Raw genomic sequence first — 27313 nt, forward strand, 5'->3', positions numbered from 1 at the left:
GCCCTAATTCAGTCCTTGTCAGTACATCTTTGGTCACTCCCAACAGTTACATAGTGAGGAATAGATTTATGATTGTAAGTCATTGTGTAAACTTCATTTTCCTGTTCCATTATCACATGAAATGTGTAGTCGTCTTCCTGCTCACTTTCATGTTAGAACTTCAAAACTTTGATATAAAGACTTTTGTGGGTTATTGCTGTGCAACTGAAGTTGTTTTTGAAAATGTTGGGTTCATGCTGGAAAAATTTTTCACCAGAGCTCCCCTTTGAGAAGCACCAGTGAAGTTTCCCATCTGTTTCTTCACAAGACTAAGACATTAGTTGTACCCAAAATGGAAGGTTATCATAAAAGGAAAAAATAAAGGATACTTGATAGACACAGGTGGGCAGACAGAGCTGCCCCAAAAGGGACAGGTTAGCAGAGAGAGATACCTGCATGGTTGCAGGGAGGTGGTCATAGGAGAGAGTGGCCTCCACTGAGGGAGGTCAGTGCAGAGAAGTCCTGGCATGGTGCAGGTCATGGGCAGGCAGGAGGTTGCTGCCCTGCAGAGGGAGAAAGCGGGTGGAAAGAAGCACCTGCATAGGCACAGATGGGCAGAAGTGCTGCTACCTTGTGTTAGTGTGGAGACTGCACTGATATGGCCTTTTCTTTGGGAAGGGCTCACAAAGAAGTTTGCTTGTTTTTGACTTTGAATAACTATGTAGAATTTGAAAGGGACCAGAGATTCTACAGTGGCCACATCCTTACCTCCATTCTGTGCTTCAAGACACTAACTGAGCTTGAGTCTTTACCTTGGGGCCTACAGATTCTTACTTTCTATAGCTGGTTTAAGGAGGAATCCCTTCTACCCTATCTCCAACTCCTTGTAATTATGTGAGTCAGGATTCTGATCCCATGGCGCCTCCTGTCAACTTTTCTATCCTTATTCTCCATCACAACCATCCCAGACAGGTAGCTTCACTGTCAGTTCTTGCAAATGCAAATGTTCAGCTTTTAGTGAAGCTTGCAGTCCCTCAATGCTGAGACAAGAGTTGGAACCCACAGGCAGGCAGACAACAGGAGACTGGCTAACATTGAAAGAGGCAGAGAAAATCTGCTGCTTGCTTACACTGTTACGTGCCCACAGCCACACAACTGAGCCACTGCTGCTAGATGTCTGAATGGTGGAAAACATCAAATTTCAAGGTATGTAAAAGGACAAAAGTAGTCTGCTTTACTCATTTTCCTTACGATTAAGTGAAAAAAATCCATTTTTATTCATAAATGGCCAGGATACAGGTGGTTGGGTTCAGAGGACATTAAGGCAAAAATAACAGGCTAGAGACACATTCCTTAAACATAATGCTCCTTTTTGACTAACACAATGTTCTACCAATCAGATGAAGAAATAGCAATTCCTTTTTTTTTTTTTCTCCAGAAAGGGAAATGACCTCTATCTGAAAACCATCACTGACATGTTTTAATTAAGACAATTCAAAGTATATCTTTAATTGAGAAATGGATTCCCTTCCCTATCCCTCATCTTCTGGTCTGTGAACAAGAGATAAGAAGTGTCATGTGTTGGTCATTTCTTACTCTGTAGTTGATTTTCCAGCACTTACTATAGTTCACTCAACTGATTAAGGAGAAAGAAAATTATTTTCAGAATGACAAAATTTTATGGAGTTTTGTGTAATAGTTTAAACAATAGAATAAATAGTGCGGACTTAGTTAAATTTTATTTTACGTTTTTATTACATAGATTGGAGAAAGTAGAAAAACAAAACTTTTAAAATATCAAGACATTTTGCAGGTCAGAATGATGGAAAATTGAAGGACTTTCATAAATAGATAGGTGTTAATTTAAAAATTAATATTTAGCTATTTTTAATGACTTTAAAACTTTGATAATTTTCTTCTCTTCATTTCAGTTTTCTCAAAGGGCAAACACTTCCAGAAAGTTCAAGTCCCAAAGGAGTATAAGTCTGCTAGGTTGTTTCATTCCTATAAATATAAATAAAACTATTTATTTTAAGTCTAGAGAAATGACAATAACATGAAATAACTGGTTTGCTCTACATGCCCTGTGAACAAGCATAACACACACAAACACATGCATGCATTTTATTTAGCCAAGCTAACCACTTCAAAATAAAAATCACAAGGGCTTACTTAGTGACTTGGAAGAACACTAATTTTACTTGAGACTAAGATTTAAAAGAAAAAAATGCAAATAGATCTTAAATTCTCAGACCAGAGAAAAGATCTGTGATTAAGCACTTTTTTTCATCTGCACAGGAGTTCAGAAGGTCACCCAAATTTCCCATGTCTTCCTCCTATTATATAACAAATTGTAAATTCTTCATAGGAGAGCACTTGGGTTTCTGAAAGTCACAGATTTTTATTTTATTTGTTTAAGTAGAATCTGTATATTAAAATGCATAAATTTAAGTGTACAACTCAATGCCTTTTACATGTGAATATACGCCCCAGTGATCACCAACCATATGAAGATACAGAACATTTCTCTCATCCCAGGTACTCCCCCAGATGCTAATTACATGCAATACTACTCTTCATAGAGGTTAGTGATATATTTTAAGCTTAAACTGTATAGCAATAAAGGAACAGATATTCTTTAAAACCTATAGACTATTTCTTATCTTTCTCTATTTCCAGTGGATTACTGTCCCACTGTAATGGAATGTTCTACTGTTCACATATTCATTCAACAAATATTTGTTGAGTAATACTCATGTGGTAGTTAATATATTAGATTTTTAGAACAAATCAGTGTTAAAGATTTCTGCCTTCCAAAGGATCTTCATTGCCATTCTCTAAAAAAGACATAGGCCTTAGATATATGAAATAATGGTCAACATCTTTTATAAGAGAAATTCAAATTAAAACCACATGAATATACTATCTCATTCCTGTTGAAAATGGCCCAGATTAAAAAAAAAAAAAAGAGTGAAATTTAAAATGTTGGCAAGCTTGCGGTGAAACAGAACTCACATTAACTGTTGGTGGGAATGTAAGCTTGTACATTCATGTGGAAAATGGTATGAACATGTCTCAAGATAGTAAAAGTAGAACTCCCATTTGTCCCAGCAGTAGCTCTATAAGTGTCTATGAAAATAACTCAAAGAAATTAACATGACAAAATCTATCTACACCTACGTACATAGTAGCAGTGTTTACTATTGTCAAGTCATGAAACCAACCCAAGTACAAAACAACCATGAATGTTTAGAGAAATGGTAGAGCACATATTCTGTGGTATATTATACAGCCGTGAAAAAGAATTGGTGCCATTTAGCACAAAATGGAGGCTCATGTGCTTACTAAGTAAAATCAGCCAAAAAGTGAAAAAAAATCATATATTTTTATTTCATCTGCAGAATGTAAACACTGAGAAAAAGAAATAACTACACTAAAACAATACAAGAAATAAAATTCTGATCTCACAAAAAAGAAGACAATGCCTACTAAAGGGAATTGAGGGAAGAGTGGAGAGTATGCAGGAGGGATGCAGATGGAATATTGGCACAGTTGGTTTGGTAGAGGCAAAAATAAATAAATAATTATATATATATATATATTTTAAAAGATTTATTTACTTATGCTTACAGAACTGAGGTACAGGCCAGAGGTGTGGTGGGTGAGAGGATTCACCAGAGACAGTGTGAGGAGCAGTACAGGCAGATTGATAAATACATTGCTGAGGGGAGCAGCAGGTGGGTCAGAAGTGGTCTGCCATGCCATGTGGGTCAGCTCCCTGGCTGGGGATTGAACTCATGCTCTAATGGCTTTGGAGAACTTCATAATGTAGTGCTTTACCCCACTGCACCACCAGGAAGAAACCAAATAATATATTTTTTAAAGATAACTAAAATATATTCCTGCCCTCCATTGACCATATAGTCTAGTAGGGCTAGATAAGCAATAAACAATAAATATAGTAAATTATAGAGTATGTTAAAAGACTTAATGTTACAGAAAAATTGAACAATGTAAGAAAGATCTTAAGTGCAAAGAGGTGGTAAAAATGTAAGAGCTGCAGAATTAAAGAAGAAGGTCAGTGTAGGCTTCTCTGAGTAGGTAAAACAGACTTGAAGATTTGAAGTAGTAAATGTGTGAATACCCTAGGAAAGGTCATTTCAAGTGGTGAAGAGCCAATGAAAAGGACCTGAGAAAGAAAGGACTAGAGTTTCTGAGGGATAGCAAGGATACTAATGTTGACAGATGACATTGAGTGACAAAGGACAATAAGGGAGAAGAGGTCAGAGCTAATTCTGTCCCAGAATATGTTGGTAAGAACTTTGTTTTTCATTCTAAATGATCTTCTGTACAGAGCTTCAGAAGATGAAGGGCATGATTCAATTTATGGCAACAGTTTCAGTCTGTTGCGTTGAGGATAGACTGTAAGGAGCAAGAGCAAATGGAACAAGGGGAGTGAGGAGACCATTGTAATAATCACATGAAAAAGAAACTCAGGTTCACATCAGAATAGAAACAGATAGTCTAATAAGAATTGATCTTAATTCAACCTATATTTTGAAGACTTGTAATGATTCCACAAGTGTTTGCATAGGGAGTATATTAGAGAAAAGGAAAGTCGAAAGTATGTCACATATTATCTCTAGGAATTCCTCACCATTGGTTATTCCTAACTTTTCCCTGCATTTGAGCGTGAGAAACAATATTTATCAGTCTTTTGCCAAGGAATCAATTCAGGGTTTCAATTCAGGTTCTATCCATGATGGGAATATGTGAGATTAGATGGTGGCAGAAAGGTAGGTGCTATTTTTCTCCTGGCTACACTGTAACAGCAGTAGCAAAAGCAGACACTATACTACTCAGAGTTGGGGAGTTCAGAAGTATTTGAGTATAGGCCCTCAGGGCTGATGTCTCTCCTTGAAATTATTGAGTTCTAAGTACCACTCCTTTTTTTCTGGCTCCTTTGCCATTGAGGCAATTCTGAGGAAGCTAGTGTAAAAAACAAAGAAAAGGAAGATGGAAAGATGCGGCAAAGGAGTAAATGGCACTATGTCAAAAACAAAGCTTTTATTAAACGAATTCCTATTGCCTTCCCCTAACCCTGCCTAAAACCATTGATTTCTGCATTCATCTTTATCACAGAAGGGTCAAAAAGTCCCAGGATCTTACATCATCCATCATCCTTGACCCTTTCATCCATATATGGTTCTACATAGATGTGCCCTAATCTCATCATGTCAGCAGCCATCCAGTTTCTGCTGGAATTCCAGGTTAATAGCAGTACCTTCCACAATTGAACCTCATCCCTGAATCTACTTTTTTTTTTTAAAAGATTTATTTATTTATTCATATAGAGCTGGGGTACAGACCAGAGATGCGGAGGGTGAGAGGATTCACTGGAGACAGAGAGGAAAGCAGAACAGGCAGATCTACGAAGTACTCTGCTGAGGGGAGCAGCGGGCGGAGCAGGAGAGGTCTGCATCGCCATGTGGATCTCCTCCAGGGCAGGCAGGAATCAAACTCATGCGGAAGTGGCTTAAGCTTCTTAGTGCAGTTCTTTAACCTGCTGCGCCACCAGGGAGGGCCACCTGAATCTATTTTTACCTAGAGTAAATTTTTACTCCTTTCGGATTCCATATTTGCAACTTGATAAAATTTATTTGTAATTCAAAGCCAACATTTGTACTGCTTTTATAGTCACTTGTAAATATATAGCGCAGTGAAAAATTTGCATCCCCATACAGATTGTGATATAAAGTCATATAATGTAACACTGCTTTCTTCTTTCTTATTTCAACTCATACTATAAACAAGTATTTTACTGTAGCCTATTTAGTGTCACTTTTGGCATCTTTTTTTCTTTTCTTTTTCTTCTTCTTCTTCTTTTTTTTTTTTTTTTTTTTTTGTGCCACTGCTTAAAATTATTCCCAACATAGCCTGGTACATGAAAGAACAAAGAAAATAGGTATATTAAATACTTCCTTCAAGCCTGAGTTAGAGTGATACTGATAGTGAGTTCAATGTGAATGAGGCCTCAATTAACTTCTTGCATAGACCCTTGGAACTTGCAACTTTAACTAAAATGAAATACGTACAACAAAACCAGGTCCTGGAATAACTACATTTCCATCAACATTGGATAGGGGTCTTTTTTTTTTTCTTTCATTATAATGAAATGCTGTTGATCAAATGTTGACATTCTTTTAAAAAGAAATACAAGCACACATAAAACAAAGTTTTGTATTTGTCAGTTGATGGAAAATTTCATGACCAGAGGCTTTCAGGGACCTAATCTTGTATTTCTCCTGGGAGCAACAGTTCAATACTGCTAGCTTTGTGTTCACAGCAACTTTGTAAAACATAAACAGTTACAATGAAAAATGAGAATTGACTGTATGTTACCCAAACTGGCTCTCTTCTAAAGAAACTGCTTCTCTCACAATCTTCTCAAGGGGGCTATTATTTAGTTACATATATATATATTTAAAATTTGTTTATGCATGCAGAACTGGGGTACAGGCCAGAGGGGCATGGGTGGTGAGAGGATTCACCAGAGACAGAGTGGGGAGCAGAACAGGCAGACGGACAAAGTACACTGCTGAGGGGAGCAGCGGGTGGGTCAGGAGAGGTCTGCTGTGCCATGTGGTTCACCTCTGGGGCTGGGGATTGAACTCACACTGAAGCCATTGCGGCTGGCTTGCAGTGCTGGGTCCTAACCTGCTGTGTCACCAGGGAGAGCCCCTTATTTATATTTTTAATCCTCATTTATCCCGCCCCCAAATACCATTGAGGCTGGGGTGAGAAAAGCGAGTTGCTTCTTCTAGGCCATTTATCCTCTTTTCCCAAATATTCCCATGCCATTTCAGCTCCTTTGAAGGTCAGACCCTAAAGCTGTATCACATACTTCTTCCTGGAGCAGTCATTTTTAGACCCCCTACTCAGTCTTTCTCATTTCTTGAAGACTTTGGTTTATTCCTTATTTCACTATCTTTCTCTCCACTGCTACTCCTGTTATGATTCTTGAAGATTTCAGTGTTCACATACAGAATTCTCCCAATAATCTAGTTTTGTAATTCTCCCTTCCACTCTACCCCCATGAGGTCATCCTCCACTCCACCTCAGACACCCACTCCAGTGATCCAACCCACTCTAGACTTTGTCATTATCATTAACTGCCCCTCTATAAATCTTGATTTCAAATATTTTGCTTTCTGAACAGCACTTCCTATCTTTTCAGAGTACTAATTCTAGGCCCCCAATTCAAAAAATTAGTTGACCCCAACCTAATCCTCTCCTCATATTTTACTGCTTCTCATCTTGTCATGCCTCTTCTCCCTCTACATCCATCCTTGAGCCCATGCTCTAAAACTATAATCAGTCCTTGTAGTGTTCTTAGCTCCTTTTCATTAGCCACGTCTGATTATATCCAATGGCCTTGTACCTACTGTTTGTTCTCATCCTAAATTTGTCACCTGTGAGCTGGCCAGAAGTTCTACTCATTTCCCTGGTTAATGTATACCATCAATCTTTGAATCTATTATTTTATAATATCTTCTCCATCCCTACACCACTAAAGTGCATTTCCCATTTCTTTCTCTCTAGTGAAGACTTCTTACTTCAAGGGTAAAGTCCATTAGTTTGAGAAGTATACAAGTTTTCACCTCCTATATCTCGACCCATACAGTCCACCTTGCTCCTGTTCTGTAAGTGACTGTCCTGTCACCTTCCCTTGATTCCATCTCCTCACAAGTCATCATGGGTTCCACACCTGCTGTTGTGTTCTCGCCACTCAAAATCATTCATTCTCTACCAATTTGGTTATTACAATCAGTATTGAGCATATTGGAATTGCACCCTTGGGATCACCACTCTATTTGCTGCACTTGGCTACTCCAATTGTAGTAAAAATTTTCCAAAGATTTTTTTTCTCAATTCATTGTCTATATTATCTCTAAGAACATTCCAACCAGGATTTTACCCATACCACTTCACTCAAATGCTTGTCAATCCACTCCAACTCTCATCTCACAGTCTCCATCTGTCTTTATGCTGATTGCACGTTCTCTTCTCCTTGAAACACTAATTTTTCGCTTGACTTTCAGATCACTACTTGCTTCTAGCTTTTTTCTGCTACTGCCCACACCTTCTTGTATCCTTTATCGGATTTCTTTTATTCCCAAACCTTCAAAAGTTGAAGTGTTACAGAGTTCAATCCTCAGAGAGTGTCTCTCCTCTATTATGCACACAGTACAATCTCTTCTAGTAAATACCACTCCCCCGAATGAATCACAAATAGTGATCTGCTATCCACTCATTTTCCTGGTCTCCAGGCTTACTTCTTTCCTTTTTTTTTTTTTTTTTGTTTTTTGTTTTTAAGTGTAATATGCACCTTAAAACTACATATGCAAAGCTGGATTCCTGATTCCTCAATTCTTCATTCAAATTTGGCCTGTCCACCACCATGCTCATCTCAGTAAATGCTAGCTACTTCTTTCTAGCCGTTGAAGCCCAAATCCTTGCATACTACCTTCTTTGACTCCTTTCTTTCTATCATCATATAGGCATGCCTCTATTTTCTGACGGCTTCCAGAGTCTGGACACCTCTCAACTTCCATCCTCTGTGTCTGTCGTTTCTTACCAAGTTTGTTGTGATAGCCTCCTGACATTCTTCCTGAATTTATCCATTTTTTCCCTTTCAGTATGTGTGTGGTGCACAATGTTCATGCTTTGTTAATCACAGTGACTATACTGCTTTTTGGACCTATTGTCGCTTTACTCAAACTCTGTCCTGACAGAGCTCCTACCTCTCAAAATAAAATACAATGTTTTCATCACAGCTTTTCCCAAGTTGGCTGGACCCTGCTACTTCTCTCTCTTATCTCCTTGGCTTTCTCCCTTATTCCATCACTTCTGGTCACTTGGGTTCTCACCTTAGGATATTTGTCCTGCTCCCCAGTGTCCATCTATCTCACTTCACTCAGTTGTCCTCTCTATTCTGTTGAACATACACCTGCTTCCCCTTGTTTCCCTGTCTACTTTCTCTTTATGCTTTGACTTCACACCCACCTGATAAAATATATAATTGCTTACTATCTGTTGCCTCCACTAAAAACAGAGCTCCAGTATGACAGTGATTTTGTTTGGAGAGATATGTTCCTGAGTAAATTGATTTCTAATAAGAAAATGTATGTAGTAATTAATATAATGCCTGAATCAGAATCAGTCATTGATTAACCAGGAACCACTTTTTCAGCATCTTCTTTGGGCCAACAATTCTAGCTGGAAAAAATAAAAACCTTAAGTTACCAAAAACAATTTGTTCACAAAAGACAACATTAACAACCATTTAAAAATGTTTTCATAAATATATTAAGATGATGGTTTGGACCATATCCCAGTCAAAAAGGGGGAAATTAAATTTGGCACATAATATCTGAATTAAAGAAGCTCATCCCAAGGAAAGCAGAGGCTTAAAAAATAGAATACATGCTGTCTAAGAGAATATTCAGGGCAAGTAGAGAATATTCAAGAAAATTCACAAGTGACAGTTTAATAATCTATTGAAGAATCTGAGTCATACTAAAAAGAAATCTCCAATATGAGAAAAGCATAACAAATTTTATATGCAAGTTCCTTGTTTTGAGCAATGTTCTAACACTCTTGAATATATTTCAGATATGAAAGGGTTCTATTTTTATGTACCTGTTTATCAGATCATGAAAGTGATGCTCTAACATGGAGGCTGAAGAAAGAGTTGCTGTGTTTTACATTGTAATTTAAGCGTTTGTGGTTTTGGTTGTACAGTTTACATGAATATAATTAAGAGACGATGTTGTAGTGTTAGACAATAGGACACACAGGACCTCAATGGAAAAGAAAACGCTTCACACGGTAGTTCTACTTATCTCTCTGATGTCATGTCTGACCTTCTTCCCGTTGAATAACCAAGAACCCATTTTTTCAGCCTCTTGCTTTATAGGTACCAGTTTATTCGTTACTAACCAGCAATCCGTTCTTTGTCTAATAACTGAAGCTGGTAAATTTCTTTTCATATCTTGCTAACCCCTTTGGTTTCATGTCTGTGTTGCCTGTGTTTAGTCTCCACCTCCTTTTTTGCAGGGTAGGCTACACTCAGCAATTTGCAGTGTTTCTTCCACTTTGTATATAGGCCGTGCAAAGGCTTACCAATGTCCATGCTTCTCCAATTTCTTCTTCTCAAATCCCTCTTGTTATACTGAATTGATAATATGAAATGAAATTCTTGTTATACTGAAGTGATAATATGAAATGATGCACACTGAAATTTTCTAGGGAATGAGACACCAAGCTGAGGTGTGCCCAAGATTTATTCAAAAAAGTGTAATAGAAAGAAATAGAATTAAAAAATATATATTTAAAGGATCGGTTCTTGTATGTTCTAGGTTTTCTAAACTATCCTGACTCAGAAAGCTCAGAAAGAAACCAGGTTCACAGAGTTCATTTTATTAGATCCTGAAAATTATTTTGAAGAGTTATACTTTTTTTTTAAAGAATTTGTGATTCCGAGAATCTAAATAAAAGATCTTTATTAGAAAAAGACATAAAATTCTAACATCTAAAGAAAAGTCATTGTACAGGACATCGACAATTGTGTTATATTTCTGTGAACCCCAGAAAGAATTACTTGTATTGTTTTAAAAGAAAAGTAATAAGACTTTTCTTAATGATACATTTTTTTCCATTGTAAAAACATTGTTGGCCCTCCCTGGTGGCACAGCGGGTTAAAGCACAGCACTAAGAAGCTAAAGCCACTTCCGCATGAGTTCAATCCCCGCCTGCCCTGGAGGTGACCACATGGCTGGCAGACCTCTCCTGACCCGTCCACTGCTCAGCAGTGTACTTTGTAGATTTGCCTGTTCTGCTCCCCACTCTGTCTCTGGTGAAGCCTCTCGCCACCCCTGAGCCTCTAGCCTGTACCCCAGTTCTGTATGCACAAGTAAATAAATCTTAAAAAAAAGAAAACATTATTGATTGCATAAATGAACAGTTAGGAGTCATATGTTCAACCCCACCAAAATACATTTAGATCATTACATAAATTGCTTCTGTGTGTCTATGTGATTCCTATCTGTGTGATGCCTAGTAGTAATTTTTTCATTGTTGTAATGTTGGTTTGCAGCACTGTATATGATTTAGGGGTACAGGTTCACTGCTCTTCAGCTGTGAGTCACATCATGACCACCACTAAAGCACCTCTAGTCCACAAGGGTCCATTTACTAAAAGTTCCATTTCTTCCTTCATTGTATTCTTTTCCTGATCTTTTTTCTTTCATCCAAATTAAATTTTGGTCAGATTATGAAACTGACATCAGACATTATATTGCATATGTTCTAAGTTAGTGCTAAACTAACTTACGTCTATAATTAGGTGGAATATAAATTAAGTAACTTAAGTTTAAAAAATCTGGTGAGCTGTAAATTCTATGTAACTTTGAAGATAGTACCTATAATATAACTGAATTAAACATAGTATAACATAACTTCTTACAGAAACCTTATTTTTCTTTTAAAATTATTTATATATTTATTGTTTTTGCTTGATACTTGTTAGGTTACCCCATCTGATATTGCCACTATAGCTCTCATACCATCTAATCACTTATACCTTCCCAATCTTTGGAGAAAAGGAGAAGCAATTCTACTTGGCTACATTGGGAAAAAAATATCCTGCCTTATTCTCACAGTTCACATCTCTATTCTCTTAACAGTAAGGATATGACTGTATGGAATTTCTAGTTGCACCTTTTGGGTCACTCAGGCAACGTTTAGAGCATACAGTTAAGAGTCTAAATTAAGATGCTCACAGACCTATCGGTACTGGAGGTTAGGTCACACATTTTCAACCTCATTACTTCTTATATTGTGGTCTTACTCTGATCCATCTCTCTTCTGCTTGTAACTGAAGCTCTGTCTTGTCAGTGCATGTTGCCATAAGTTGGTATTCATTTGTAGAACATCAATTAATACAGATTTTCTTATAGCTTGAAAGTTTTGTAGCCTCTACATTATAAATATCCATGAGGTCTTAGGAGCTCAGGTGTGCTCTTACCTCTCTTCAGGTAGGCAGAATAAAGTCTCTTCCAAAGAACTTCACATCTAAATCCCAAAAAACTGGTGGCTGTCACCTTAAATGGTGAAAGTCACTTTGCAGATATTACCAGAGAAAGTATTGTTCCAGAAGAAGCTCACCAATCCAATACTCCCATTTTAGCCCCATAAGACATCTGACCTCTAAAACTAATAGGTTTATTGTTATAAGCAGAATTTGAGATATGTGTTACATGAGAAATGAACTACTACATTTATTTAGAATTTTAGATGACCCCCATGTCAAAACAGTTTTCCTTTTATTCTGTCTTGCCTTTAGAATTTGGTATCACACATGTCCTTACTTTGAGTTTGCTCTGTGATGAATAGACTAGGGTTTACCCTCTCACCAGGGATTACTCAGTCTTGAACTCCATATCTCCATGTTGGAATTGACTTTTCACCCCTGTTCTTTCTTGGAAGGCCATCACCTTTCAGTCTTCATCTGAAGACAGTGTAACCTTCATCAGGTTACACTGACTGGTGAACAGGATGGTGTCCTTTTCCAAGGCTGACAGCCTTACATCTGCTGTGTGGTCTACCCACCTGCAAGCATACTGAATGTTTTGCAATGATGGAAATATTTTATCCATGTGTCTACTATACCTATCACTAGCCACGTGCCCCTGCTGAGCTTGTCAAATGTAATTAGGGCCATTGAAATAACAAATACCTAATGTTATATTATTTTAAATAGAGTCATTTTAAGTAGCTACCTTTTAATTGTTATTCCATTGTAACTACAGCTAGGTATATTGATTAGTGATTAATTGAAACACTCAGCAGGCACCTATATTCCTTAAGCTCAAATTAGCAAAGTTTTCTTTAGTTATTGGTTTGAATTAAGGGCATTCATGATCAGAATCTCTGAAAATCAAATACATTAATTCCTGAAACAGGCCCAATTGTGTGAAAGAAAGATCAGTCCGTAAATAAAATCCCCTGAACTATTATTAAATCCCTGTGCATGATGCCATTGGCTTCAGGAACTCATAAAAGGGAATGTCCTAATTAAAAGTGTGATTTTTTTTGTGACTCTGGGGGCTTTTAAACATTCGAGGTATAAATAAACCGCATTTGAAGTTAGAGGGTAAAGTTCTCACCCCCACCCCCACGTCCAGCACCCTACCCCCAACACACACACCACAGACCCCTGCCCAAGCCCCAGGTTACACTGCCTTATTTACTGAAGTACTGGGGCTTCTGCCAAAGGATGAGACAGAATGGCTGCCTTACAATTTTTGCTGATAGCTGTGTCCCTATGCTGTTCTCTGATTTGTCTTCCATAACATGTCTGTGGGTGTAAAAGTCCATGTAAAAGGGAGAGTTCTAACCACCAGGCTCTTTCAGGCTGCATTAACTGGAGGAAGTCAGCGGGAGCTGCTGAAACCTGGGCTTTGCCTAGGCGGTCTTGAGTGAGCCAACTGACACCAAATGGAAACTGCCATGATTGCAGGGATAAAAAACAGATGGTTCAGTAGAGAATGCTCTCTAAATTCCTGCAACTCTTGTGGCTTCTACAGGTAGATTTGCACAGTTTGAACCAAAACATTAAATGGAAAGAGGGGTCAAAATGCTACATTTATGAAGCTTGCATTTGATACCTTTTACCTTTGTGCAAACATCTATATAATTAACTTAAAAATATATATATAATAATTAAGGAAGAGGCAATCACAGGGATGCCCTGCCAACTAAGGGTGATGCTGGCTGAAACCTTAGACACTACCCAGTATCCCAGTAATAGAGATGTTTGCTTCTTCTCCTTCTGGAAAAATGATGGATTCCATTATTTGGGCATTTGCTTATGATTACATAATTTCATAAAGTCAATTTCCTCTTATTTAAAAAATAATAAAGTGATAAATTGCTTTAAAACCTAGGATTTTTAAAAAATAGTTTATTTTTACGTCATTTTGTGCCCTTTTCTAACTCAGTTGTAATCCCCGTGGAGATCCCATCACCAAATCACCCATGTGCCATCACCATAGTCCTGTGCACTCCACCCCCTCCATTTTTGACCCCATTCTCCACTCCACCCCCATAATGTCTCTGGTATATAGTTGTTCATTGTTATTCCCCACCCAACCCCCCCCCCCCCCGGTCCTTTATACTCCTGCTATGAATGAAACCATTCGGTATTTTTCTTTTTCTTTCTGACTTATTTAACTAAGCATGATCCCTTCCAGCTCCATCCATATTGCTGCAAAAGGCATGTAAAACTCTAGGAAAATTTAAGCAAAATCTAAATCATTAAAATGTATAGTCAATTTTTTCAGATAACAGCACATCCAATTTTATGGTGAAAAATCACTCATACTGTATGCTGAATTTTTCAGCCTCAGTAGTTCTCTTGAGGGGGCCTTCCTGGTGGCACAAGGGGTTAAGTCTCAGCACTCTGCAGCTATCAGCAGTCATTCAATCCCCAGCCAGAAAGGTGATCTACAGGGCACAGCAGACCCCTCCTGTCTTGCCCGCTGTTCCCCTCAGCAGTGTATTTCAGTCAATCTACCTGTTCTTCTCCCCATTCTGTCTCTGGTGAAACCTCTCACCTCCACCCGCCCCCCACCTCTGAATTATACTCCAGTTCTTATATGCATAAATAAATAAAAATAAATCTTTTTAAAAAGCAGTTCTCTTCAGGGATTTTATAATGTGACATAGCTTTATGCACAATGAGTATCAGTATTAAAATGAATTGACCAATCTCAATATCAGTTAATACCAACAAGTCAATGACTATCAATATAACCACTTTAATTGATTTCTGTGTCAATATGAATATCAATGATTACTGGTGATTCAACTACATACCACATGTTACCAGTTTGATAGTCCAAATAGCACTTTAATTTCATCTATGAATACTTTTCTTTATTAAGGGTATTCCCTTTTCCTACACGTTCAATATTTTCTTTCTTGGAGTTTAATGATTATGTTTGGGCCATATGGTCTTTATCTAGAGTGGTAACTGCTTCTCATTCACTTTGAGACTTCAGGACCCAAAAGTTAAATTAAAATTCTGAGTTCCAAACCCAGGAACAAAAGTACAGTATTTAGAGTTATAGTTGATTAGAATCAAATTTAATTTGGAATGAAAATATCAGTGTCTCCTCAGTGGATAATATAATAGGCTATGTTTACTAGTTCACATTTTAATAGCTCACATTTTAGCAAATTTTAAACCAATACTAAATCTTCCCTACCTTATTTAGCCAGCTATGATCACCTAACTCAAAATTTCCTAGTGTGAATATAGAGGAAAAATCTCCAACATAAGGCAAGAAAAACCAGACGCTTTGAAACTGGAAGATTGCACATGTCTGAATCTGATGAGCTCCTTGTGGAGACTGGGGAGCACTTGGAAGATCCATTTCAGAGCATGAGTGGGTTTCCTGGAGACATTTGAAAAGCAATACTGCTTATGCTTTTCTTCACTTTCCACACAGGGTCGTGGGACTTTAAACACATTAGGGAAAAAAGCAGAAAAAGGAGAACAGCTTGATTGAGAAAGAGACCGGGAGTCTATCCCAGGCAATAAAGAAAAAAACTCAGATGTTCGTATTTTTTTTTTAATGATTTATTGTTCAAATTATACTGTCTTGCTTTTTAAGAGCAGCCAGGAAAATGAAGTTACTGCTACATTAGAATTTTCCTGTCTGCTGTCATTTCAATTTAATTATTGTTCAGACATCTGTAATGGAAAGAAGTAGGGGCTGAAAGCAGTGTTTCCAACTTGGCGCTTTTTAAATCTCTACCTGGGCAGATGATGGGACTGGGAAAAGTGACCGCGGCTGTCAAAAAGGTTACTTCTTGATCTGAAGGGAAGGTTTTATTGCCACATGACCCTGTGGTTGAGAGAACATAGTTACAAATGCGATACCATTTAGCGACATACAGATTTAATTGTCAAGTATTTTTTCTTTTAATTTTTGCTTGTTTGTTTTACCTCAAGTTCTCATAGATATCTGTCTAATTGGAGCCTCTCTGTTTTGTTCCACTGGTTTACTTGACTCTCCCTGTGTAGGGATATAAAGGAATATGAATTACTACATTTCTGAGGTAATTCATGACACGTATGTTAAGTCCTCCCACCGTATTCTTTTAAAACAAGATGCTGTTATTTGTCAGTGGAATATTAATTTTAAGATAAGCTTTTCAATTTTTGTGGGGGGGGAACTTTTTTTTTTTTAATATTTATTTACTCATATAGAACTGGGGTACAGGCCAGAGATGCGGAGGGTGAGAGGATTCACCAGAGACAGAGAAGGGAGCAGAACAGCCAGATCGACAAAGTACACTGCTGAGAGGAGCAGCGGGCTGGTCAGGAGAGGTCTGCTGCACCATGTGGTCACCTCCGGGGCGGGCGGGGATCGAACTCATGCAGAAGTGGCTTAAGCTTCTTAGTGCAGTGCTTTAACCCGCTGCCCCACCAGGGAGGGCCAAGGGGGAGAAAACTTTTAATGGAATTATGATTATAGTAGTATTGTAATTCTAGATTATTTTGGATCGTTAGTTTTTCCACTCACAGATATGGCACATTTTGTACTTGTCTCCACCTATTCAGGTCCACAAGTCTGATGAATCTTTTGTGAGATAGATCCCATTCATTCTTTCATTAATGTTATTGTGGCTTATTTAATTTAATTATTGCTATTTTAGATGAATTCTTCTAAGTAGTTACGGTTCTTAACATTTCTAAATGTTTAATATCAATGTATAGAAGTGCTAATTAATTCTATAGGCTAATATTTTTATCTAGTAAATTTGTCGAGCATCTTACTAGTTATAATAATTAGATTTTCGTGGATTTTCTATATAAGTAGTATTTGTTTTTGAATTTGCAAATAAAGATAGTTTGCGCTTCAAATTTATATATATTTTTTTCTTTTTTCACCGCATTAGAAAGAATCCCAAGTATAATATTCTCAAGAAAATTTAATAGACACTGAGTTAATGTTTAACCGGTTAGCCAAGTACAAATGTAATTGTCACATTTTCAAAACTTGACAGCAAGAGAGACCACTAATAGCTGCAGAGTCTAAAGTTTTGAGTAGAGCTGTTTTAACATGGAATTCAGGTTTTCATTGGAGGCAAACTGTTTTGGATTGAGGCGAAAAGACACTGTGTACCATGGAAGCACTGATCTCAAATTGTTGACTTATCTTCCCATCAAGTATAAAAAGCATAATGGATGCTGTTTTGTAGCCCTTTTAACTCCAAAGCCATCTCCCAAATGAAGAACTTATTTGAACCAACTTGGAATTGAAAAATAACTGACATTCAGAATTTGGGGTTGAGGAAAGAAGAGAGAAAGCAAGAGAATCCACATAAATTGGGTGGAATTATAATAGCATTGTATGGTTAGCAATTAGGTTCAGTTACCTATCGTCTAGATTCTCACATACCATGAAATAAGCAGGCAGCAATCAAAGACTCATACAAATGTGAGTTAATCCTGACCTAACTCAGTAGCAATCTGTGTTTAAAATATTTCAATAAAATTAATTTTTTTGAACAAATGGACACTTCTCCACTGGCATTTATGGACATGGAACCACTAAAACTATGTCCCTCCATTCTTTATTTTATAATTGCCTACATTTCCAGAACCTGGTAGAAGTACAGAAACCTCTCCCCAAGCACACAGACTCATGGTTTGGCTTGAAAAGTCTTTTGGTCAAGTTGAAGCAGGCACCATGCCAATGACCCCCACACTCAGCTCATGGCCTTGAGGCCTTTGTTAAAATCTCTCAGAGTTCTGTTTTTAAAGAGCAGCAGACCATCTTTAACCAAGAAGAATAAAAAGAGCCCCTTTATCCACCATTCATGCATTCTTTCCAGCATGATAATAGATTTTGTCAGCAGGAGCCATGTGGGGCTAGACCTTTTACATTGGCAAACCCTGTGGTTCACTCCCCTCCAGCAGCATTTCCCAATGGACTGGGTTTCCTCATTAATCACATATTACTCAGATTGTGTTTCCTGGCTCAGCTGTTCCTGTGACCATGCTAAGGTTGGGGGTACTGGCCATCATTATTAATTGTGAGGCATGCCGCTCTCAGGGCTGGATTTGTTTTGAGGATGACATCTTGTCCTTGCCTGTAGTTATGTCTTTTCCCTGCAAAAATCTCAGGTTAGACTGAAAAAAAAAAAAAAAAAAAAGCCATTCCTGCTTGATGTTTAATAGCCTGGCCATTATGAGGAATCCAATAAAAACCTCACCCCCTGCTGTTATGTGGCTGTTTCAAAACAGTAAAATCTGCCTTGTCTGCCACAGCATATTAACTGGCTCCAAGTTTAAGACAATCTGGAAGGATTCCAGATTACTTCTCACCTGTCTCCTTACCTAGGTCCCCCACAATTATGCCCGCAGACTTCTGCAGCCATGGCTGTTGTCTCTCAACCACGAGCTGCTCTTACATAGCACTGTGTCGTGTCAGGAGGGAAGCTAGCAAAGGTGACACATAGACTGTGGTCGTGGCTGTCAGTCACTGCAGAGCCTCAGTCACACTGCTTTAGTGCTAGACATTGCCTCAGCTCTGAGGTGTGGGAGCTGTAAATTAGCATCTGAAGCCAGGCAGCTGTATTCCCTCTGCTGCATTTCCAGCCAAGGCCCTGTCCTTGTGACACATGAGTCTCCTGTCTGGGAGTTGCTATTTGAGTTGAATCTTTCTCTCAGGAGTGGATGTAGGTGCACTATGACTGCCTGTGAAAGGAACCTGTTGCGATTCCAAGTATTTTCTTGGGTTTCCCCAGAAGCCTACCCCATGGCAAGGATTTAAATACAAGGAATTTATTTAGGAGGTAACCCCAGGAATCACTGGGGAGGGAGGGAGGTAAGACACACAGTGAGACATGAGTCACCAGGCCAGTTCCACCATCGACACCTCCTTGTGGAAACCGGGAGACAGGATGAGTGTGTACCGCCAGGTAGGCAAAGGAGTGTGGGTTTTTATGTGGAGGGATGTAACCAGGACCACTTAATGCTCTGGCACCACTGGCCTGCAGTGCCTGGAGGTCAATGGACTCCAGAGGCAGACAAAACCTTCAGAAAAGGAGATGCAGCGCTGACAGGAGAAGTCAGGCCTGTGTGGTCAGGCTGGGGAGAATGGGGGCAAAAGGGTTGTAAAAAGCACCCACAATTTGCTCGCTGTCTCTACAATGTAGGGACCAAGATAAATAGCTTGGGCATCTGAAGAGCTTGTCAAACCTCACTGCTAGAAGAACCGTGGGAAGAGTGTGTGCTCGGCCCTCCTCACTCCAGACAGGGATACTCTCCATGGTGGCCATTAGCCTGCCCTGCAACACCCCTGCTCCCCTCCAAACCCGCACTCCAAGACAGTGTTGCAACAGCTGCCTGTCTCATGAATAGATAGTGCTAGTTGTTTTGCTATCAGAAACTTCTAAATTTCCAGGTTTCATTAAATGACTACTCCATGTTTGTTTGTTTTTTAATTTTTTTAAAGATTTATTTTTTTATGCATACAGAACTAGGCCAGAGGTGTAGGAATGGTGAGGGGACTCACCAGAGACAGAGTGGGGAGCAGAACAAGCAGACTGATGAAGTACACTGTTGAGGGGAGCAGCGGGAGTGTCAGGAGAGGTCTGCTGCACCATGTGGATCAGTTCCCTGACTGCTGAAGTGGCTTTTGCTTCACAGTGCTGTGCTTTAACCCGCAGTGCAACCAGAGAGGGCCCTTATAGATAGATTGGTAGGTAGATAGATAGATAGATAGATAGATAGATAGATAGATAGATAGATAGATAGATAGATAGATAGATAGATAGACAGATAGATAGATAGACAAATAGATTTTTTTTTTACTTTTTTCTTCATTGTACATTTTTTTCATCTTGGTTGTGGACTTACCACCACCACTTCACCCATGTGCCATCACCATAGTCTCATGTGCTTGTCCCACCCCAGTTTTGATCCTGTTCCCCTCTCCTTCCCCACAGAATGTCTCTGGTTTAAAGTTGTTAGTTGATGTTTTTATTATTATTATTTAACTTCTTTAAAAAAAACAGATTATTTATTTACTTATGCATACAGAACTGGGCCACAGGCCAGGGGTGTAGGGGCAGTGAGAGGCTTCACCAGTGACAAAGTGAGGAGCAGAACAGGCAGATCAACAAGGTACACTACTGAGGGGAGCAGTGGGCAAAACAGGAGAGGTCGCTGTGCCATGTGGGTCACCTCTTTGTTCTATCGAACTCCACTGAAGGGCTGCAGCCAGTTTGCAGTGCTGTGTCCTAACCCATTGTGCTACCAGAGAGGGCCCTGATGTTTTTTTTGTTTTTGTTTTTTGTTTTGTACCTTATTACAATTGCTTTTTTTAAATTGAACATCATGGGTGCTGGCATAGTGAGATGTGGGAATTCCTGGATTACACTCTCTCTTAGGCCCAGAGCTGAATAGCAGAGGAGTGGTGAAGCATCTTCCTGATTTACCCCATCACACTAGATAAGGAGAGGATGTACTCTGTGGGTGGGGAGGGAGAGGAGGTACGGAGCAATCATGGAGGGTGAAGAGTGACTGCAAGTGAGCAGTTAGGCCCAAGTCACTCAGCAGGCTCTGGCCAGGGGACAGCCACTCTATCTATTTCTTTCTCATCTTGCAGTAAAATTTTCTCTCCCTGTTTGTTACAAACACAAGGATACTAGAAACTATCATCAGTCATACCACATGCAAATCTTCCCTATAAAAGTTATAGTATTTCAAAGCAATTCCCTATAGGTCTGGAGAAGAACTGGGCACTGTCATTTACTGCAGTGATCTCTAGGCATCTATCTGGTCATAATATCCAGACTTTGGAGCCACCTGAGTCTGTGTGTTAGTCATTTAAGGACCTGACTGCCATCTGGAATAGTATAGATGTGTGTATGTACCTGTGTATGTAACATTTATCTATATTTGGTCCTGAAAATAAATTAAAAGGATCAGTAAGCTGTTCCCAAAAGAATTTTGTACTTGGCATTTTGTGTCATCTTAAAGGAAAGGAATAAAAGGAAGCAAAGTTCCTATTTATGTCAAGGAAAAAATCACACATTGACCAATGTGTCCAGCAGACACATTCAGCTGGACGGATCTTGCTTGGCTCACAGTGTTAATCAACATTGAAATTTAGAAATGTATTTGTTGTCATTGATTTAAATAAGAATGATTTAAATCAAAATCTCTTGAAATCTCAGAAGCAGGCAGTTCTGAACCTGCATCCCTACTGCACTCGGCAACACCTGGCAGACATGCTGGCTCTGGAAGGTGGGTCATCCCAAATCACTCCACTCCTGGCTCCTTTCAATTAAATCACCTCCTTTGCTCCTGCAAACCTTTGAGATAGCCAGAAAGGAATAAACTCAATCTGAGCAACAAGACTTAGTCACTAAAATTTTCTATTATAGGCAGCCATCTCTTAGGTCACTGGGAAACCTGAAGACGCTCTGGGAGAGAATGCATTCCATGGCAAAATCATTTGAAAAACACAATTCTTTTGAAATTGCTAGTGTGCTCCAGAATAGCAAAGTGGTCTAAGAAGGAAATCACATGACATGTCAACCTACCTACTATGGGTTAGAAAACAGGGACCACTAACAGGTTTTAAATAGTAAAGGAACTTGATCACAGCTTTGCATTGACAAGTTAAATTTGCTTCAATTAGAATTTCCCTAAAAATAACTAATAATTAACTCATGTTAATTAAAGAAACACCATTTACATCTTCCACAATTTTCTACTCTGTCTTCCTGAGATATTCTTCACTGAGTAGCTCTTCTCTATAAATGAGCAATAATAATTTCTTCTTGTTCTCATATGTGGGAGTATTAAATGAGATGAAGCATTTAATAAATAAATGTTTACTATTTTTACTCATAACCATAACATCTTCCTACCCTTATTACCTATAAATTTCCATATATGCATTTATGGAAACATGGAAAGGTTCCCACTTCCTGTGCAACTATATATATTATCTAGGAAATCCCACTCATCTTTCTCACCCAGTTCAAACTCTGTCCTCTGGAATTCGTTAAAGAGCTGTGTAAACTGAAATTACAAGTTAGTACAAACTCCACTGTTTGGCGTTATATATTTCTTGTCCTCTCTAACAATGGAGATATATGAAAAGAGGGGAAAGTAAAAATGCAAAAGGAGAAAAAGAAAACAACAGCAAATAAATCTCATTATCCTTTTGAGGACAGTAGTGAAAGTAAGAAGGAGAGCAACTTCATGGGGGTCACGAACAACAGAAATGCCTCTGGAAAATAAGAGAACAGAGAATTGGTTCAGTTGTTTCTCAGAAATGAAAATTGCTAGGTCAACCCACAAAATTAGAAGTTTATAACAAAGAGTTCAGCCAAAACTTCTGTTTCCCATCAGTCCAAGGATATGCTACTACAGTTGTATTCGAACTTTTTCTTTTTTTTTTAAGACTTCATATATTTTTTAAATTTTAAAAATGTATTTATTTATTTTACATCATTCTTCATTTTGTATATTTTCTACACCCTCAGTTGTAATCTCTGTGGACTTCCCACCACCAATTCACCCATGTATCATTACCATAGTCCCGTGCTCTCTCCCCACCCCAGTTTTGATCCTATTCCCTTCTCCATCCTGTAAAATATCTCTGTTTTATAGCTGTTCTTTGATTTTCATTTTTTTATTATTATTCTGATCCCTTACTCTCCTGCTATGAATGAAACCATCCAGTATTTTTCTTTCTCCTTCTCGCTTATTTCACTAAGCATAATCCCTTCCAGGTCCATCCAAGTTGCTGGAATGTGCATGAGTTTACCTTTTTGATTGCTGAGTAATATTCCATTGTGTATATATACCACAGCGGGTTAAAGCACTGCACTAAGAAGCTGAAACCACTTCCACATGAGTTCAATTCCCACCTGCCCTGGAAGTGACCACATGGTGTGGCAGACCTCTCCTGACTCGCCCGCTGCTCCCCTCAGCAGTATTCCTCGATTTGCCTGTTCTGCTCCCCACTCTGTCTCTGGTGAAGTCTTTCGCCACCCCTGAGTCTCTGGCCTGTACGTCAGTTCTGTGTGCAGAAATAAATCTTAAAAAAAAAACAAATACAAAACCCCAGTTCTATCACCAGTATCACCAATAGAATGAAAAATTTCAAGACTATTAATAGATTAATGAAATATTTAGAAGAAAACATTCATAATCAAGTCAAGAGTTAGCCATTGCCTCATTTTTGTCTGCTTTTAATTTTGTTGTTTATACTTTTCTTAAACTGCTGAATTTTTCCACAATAAGAACACAATTATTACAATTAGGGAAAAGACTATTTACAAATGATTATTAGTAGTGATTCTAAATCACAGTTACATTTCCTAATAAGTTCATTTCTTTTGATTTTAGACATTCTCCTCTGATAATGGAGTGCGACCCCTTTATTAGCTTTAAAATTTATTCATTTTACACACACGCATATATAAACATACAAAACTACACCTCAGGTTTGAAAATCTCTGTGACTGTAGTAATCACTGCCAATCGGTTTGCATAATTTTTAACTTAAGTATTCCCTTAACCCTCAAGTAATATGAATTTCCAACACTGTGTTTGCACTGCTGAATTTACATTTACTTGCATGATTTTCCAGATGAAAGGAGTCCAGGGCAGTGTTGGAAGCACAGACACTACATCAAGTCTGCCGATCATGGGCCCAACCCTCCTCTTAGCAGCCCGATTTGAGCAATGAAAGGGGCTTGCACCGCTGCACTGGGTTAGACAGGAAGATGAGCCTGTGACTCAGCAAGGCGAGGGGTCAACAGACGAACTACTAGGAAAAGGACTTTCTTGAGTGGGCTCAGCAGTCACCTATTATTTATGAACCTACATGTTCATGCCACCTGTCTCACTCTCTTAATCATATCAATTTGCCACATCTCAGCAAAGGAAGAGGGAAAAAAGTGGGAACCATTAATTATCCACAACTAGGTCAAAATGAAAAGCCTCACATCTGCTAAATCTGGATAGATTAAGTCTGTAAACCACTAACACCTCATTTTCCCCTATTTTATAATGAATTTTTAATTACATAAGAAATAAATGAAATCATTCTCCCCTTAAACATTAGAATGTTTTCTCAAAAGGAACTTTTGACCACATTCCCTAATTGCAGTCCTTCTCACCCTCTCATAGATAGTTGGGGGCCTGGGGTTTACAGTTGTAGACCTTTATATAAACCACATATATGCCTGTATGCACACAGAACAGAAAGCATGGCATTGCTCTGTATCATTTTTCTATTTACTTCTGTCCACTTTCCCTCCTTTTCTCCATCTCTCTCTCTCTCTCCTTCCCTCCCTCTCTTCTTCTCCAAAATGGTTTCATTCTGAAGCTGTTGTTTCACAACTTGTCTACTTTTTCTTTTTTTGACTTCTATCCTAGAATTGGCTGTTTAGTTTAACTGCTGTTAGAATTTCATCATCTAAATATATTACTTTTTATTTCTCCTTTCTCTATTGATAGATAGACATTTAGATTATTCCAATTTTTTTCATCACCACAATGTTGCAATAGATCAAATTTTGTATGTGGTCCTCCTACGCAGTCCAGGCCAGGACCACTGCCACCACATTAAAATGCGGGAAGCTTGGCATATCAACCTGCAGGTGCCTTGTGCCTTAATATCCCACCATCTGAACCTCAGTAGAGCAGAGTTTTGGATGGTCTTGAGGCCACAGGTTCTCCTAGAATCGCCCCATGGGTGGGGCAGCTTAGCTACTAGGAGAATAGAACTTTCCCATTACTGCTCCCTGACAACCAGGTCAGATGCTGACACTGGCTCATTTGATGATTGAAATGCAAACTTTCCCCTAAAACCCAACAACCCACTTAAAGGTGATTTAGTATTTAACCCCTGTCAGAGGAGATTCCCCTGGGTTCTCAGTCCATAAAAAGGTTTTGAAGGAATAAGTAAAGGCACTTAGGGCAATATTGTTGGAGATGAGTGATTTTCAAAAACTAATACAGCAAAAAAAAAGTTCAATATGATGCAATTCTTTCACACTTGCTACTTTCACCCAGTGAATACAATCTGGGCCCTGTTCCCCAGCTCTGGGCCAGTGGGAGTCATGAGGTCATCACAGCTGCTGCAGCAGACCCCTAGAGGCCCCGGAGCAGGCTGGCCTGTCCCCACCTCCGCCAGCCTGAAGTGTGAGCTCTGCCACTCAAAACACTGGAGAACATGAATCAAGAGCCAAATATCAGGGGTGGTGGGGTCCAGATTCACACCTAGCGACAGGCAGTCTGCATTCTGGGAGCCAGCACTGTGCCACAGGCCTCCAGGGACCGGAGCCACAAATACAGTGTCCTGTACACTTTGGGTTGAAATCAGAGTAACCTCTAATCTGCCCTCTAATGTCAAGCACAGCTCCCTCCACTGAATACCAACCCCCAGGGGTGAGATGCAGATGTGATTGAAGAGTTAGGGACCAAAGGACACCACAGTGCGGTTGGAGGTAGGCACCCTTTGGCTCAGAATGGACCCGGCCTTTCACTCAGCCTGTGCCAGTGGAAAAAGCTATGTAAGCGCCAAGTCACAGGAGCCAGCACGTCCCAGGCTTTACAATCTGCTTCATGAGCTACTCCTCCAGGCATTATGGCATTAGGAGTTCTAATGCCAACATGGGCCCCTTAGGATTTCTTTCAGAGGCTGCACCTCTGAATTCAGCAGGTAGCAGACCCATACATGGAGGGCGGCTTGAGAATTGATGTCACACACTTAGACGTTGAAATGGACTCCTGCTTATTTCAGCTGGGGTAGATTGAGCAATGACTTGAGGTTTTCCGCACCAGCTCACACTTCCCCTTTCCTGATGCCCCACTGTCTTGCCCAGAAATCAGAGGTGCTAAGGTTTGAGGCAGCAGCAAAGGAGCACACATGTAGTGGCTGAAAGGGTCCTTTGTCCTGAGGAGTGGTAACCGAGGAAAAGCAGGGACTAGTCCTGGATTAAAGAGCCAAAAGCAGCCAAGAGGGCTGATCAGCAGGAAAGGTGATCGGAGGAACTGGGGGTTAGGAAAATAGTATTTCCAGCTGGTAAAAATTCTTGGAGACCCTCCTTCCCTCCCTTTAGGATTTAGCTTCTTTCCTCTCCCCATTAACTGGCCAATTTCCAATCACACCTGTGGTCCCACCATCTCAGGCCTCTGAGAAGCAGGATGGGGCCTCCTTGCTTTGCCTTCAAGCATCTGCTCTTGATCCTTTGGAAACTAAAGGTTGTTGTAAGGGCGGAGTTGAGAAAGAGAAAGAGCCTTCCACCCACATTTCTGTGGCTGTTCTGTCTTCATGAATCTAGAATTTTTTGTTCTTTCACTCAACCTCTCTAGCATTTTGGTTTTGTAAAGAAAAATAAGAGGACAGAAAGATTTCTGGATCACACAATGAAATGATCCTTGACTGGGCTGGTATAATGGATGAGTCTGGAGCTAGTTACAAAGCAGAAGAGAAGGAAGCATAGAGGAAAGGGGAGGGAATTGTGAGGGATGAAGATGGTTCTGAGGGAACCAAAATCTGGTCAAATCATAGAACTAACAAAGGCCAGAGTGTTGGGGCTGCCATCTTCTCTTCCTTCTCCCTTCTCTGGGACAGCTCTGGCCCCATCTCCAAGGGTTGAGAAGGGGTAAGGAGCAGTTGGGATGCTACTTGGGCAGCACTTTTCACAAAGAAGAAAATAAAAACTGTGCCTGATGGTTGAGATTTGAGAGCAACACTGGCAAGTGGGCCTCCTTTCCCAGGCCTCTGAACTCTCATATCTGAAGAATAAATGCCTGTTTATATATATATTTTTTAAATAAAGGAAACATACCATTTGTCACAAAATAAACATAAACAACTAAAAAGTACTATAGATAATTTTGAAGTAGAATGCAAAGCAGTAGACATCAAATAGTCTTATCATATTAAAATAGCCATTGATGTTTGAAAAATAACACATCCTCATTATTTAAAAAAAATGCTTAACAAACAATGAGCCAGCTATTATCTGCTTGGCCACATAATCTATTGTCCCAATAGGAATTTATGGACACCAAGCGGGTCACCCAGAATGCTCGTGCCATTGGCTAAACTCACCAGAAATTGTCTGCTAGTGGATGTTTTAATTTACAGTAGTACAGTGAACACATGAAGGGCAGGCATGATGCTGCATCTTCACAGATTCCGTTTTGTAGCCGAGG

The sequence above is a fragment of the Condylura cristata genome, unplaced genomic scaffold (genome assembly GCF_000260355.1).
Source record: "Condylura cristata isolate star-nosed mole 26May11 unplaced genomic scaffold, ConCri1.0 scaffold00006, whole genome shotgun sequence".
NCBI classification, from domain to species: Eukaryota; Metazoa; Chordata; class Mammalia; order Eulipotyphla; family Talpidae; genus Condylura; species Condylura cristata.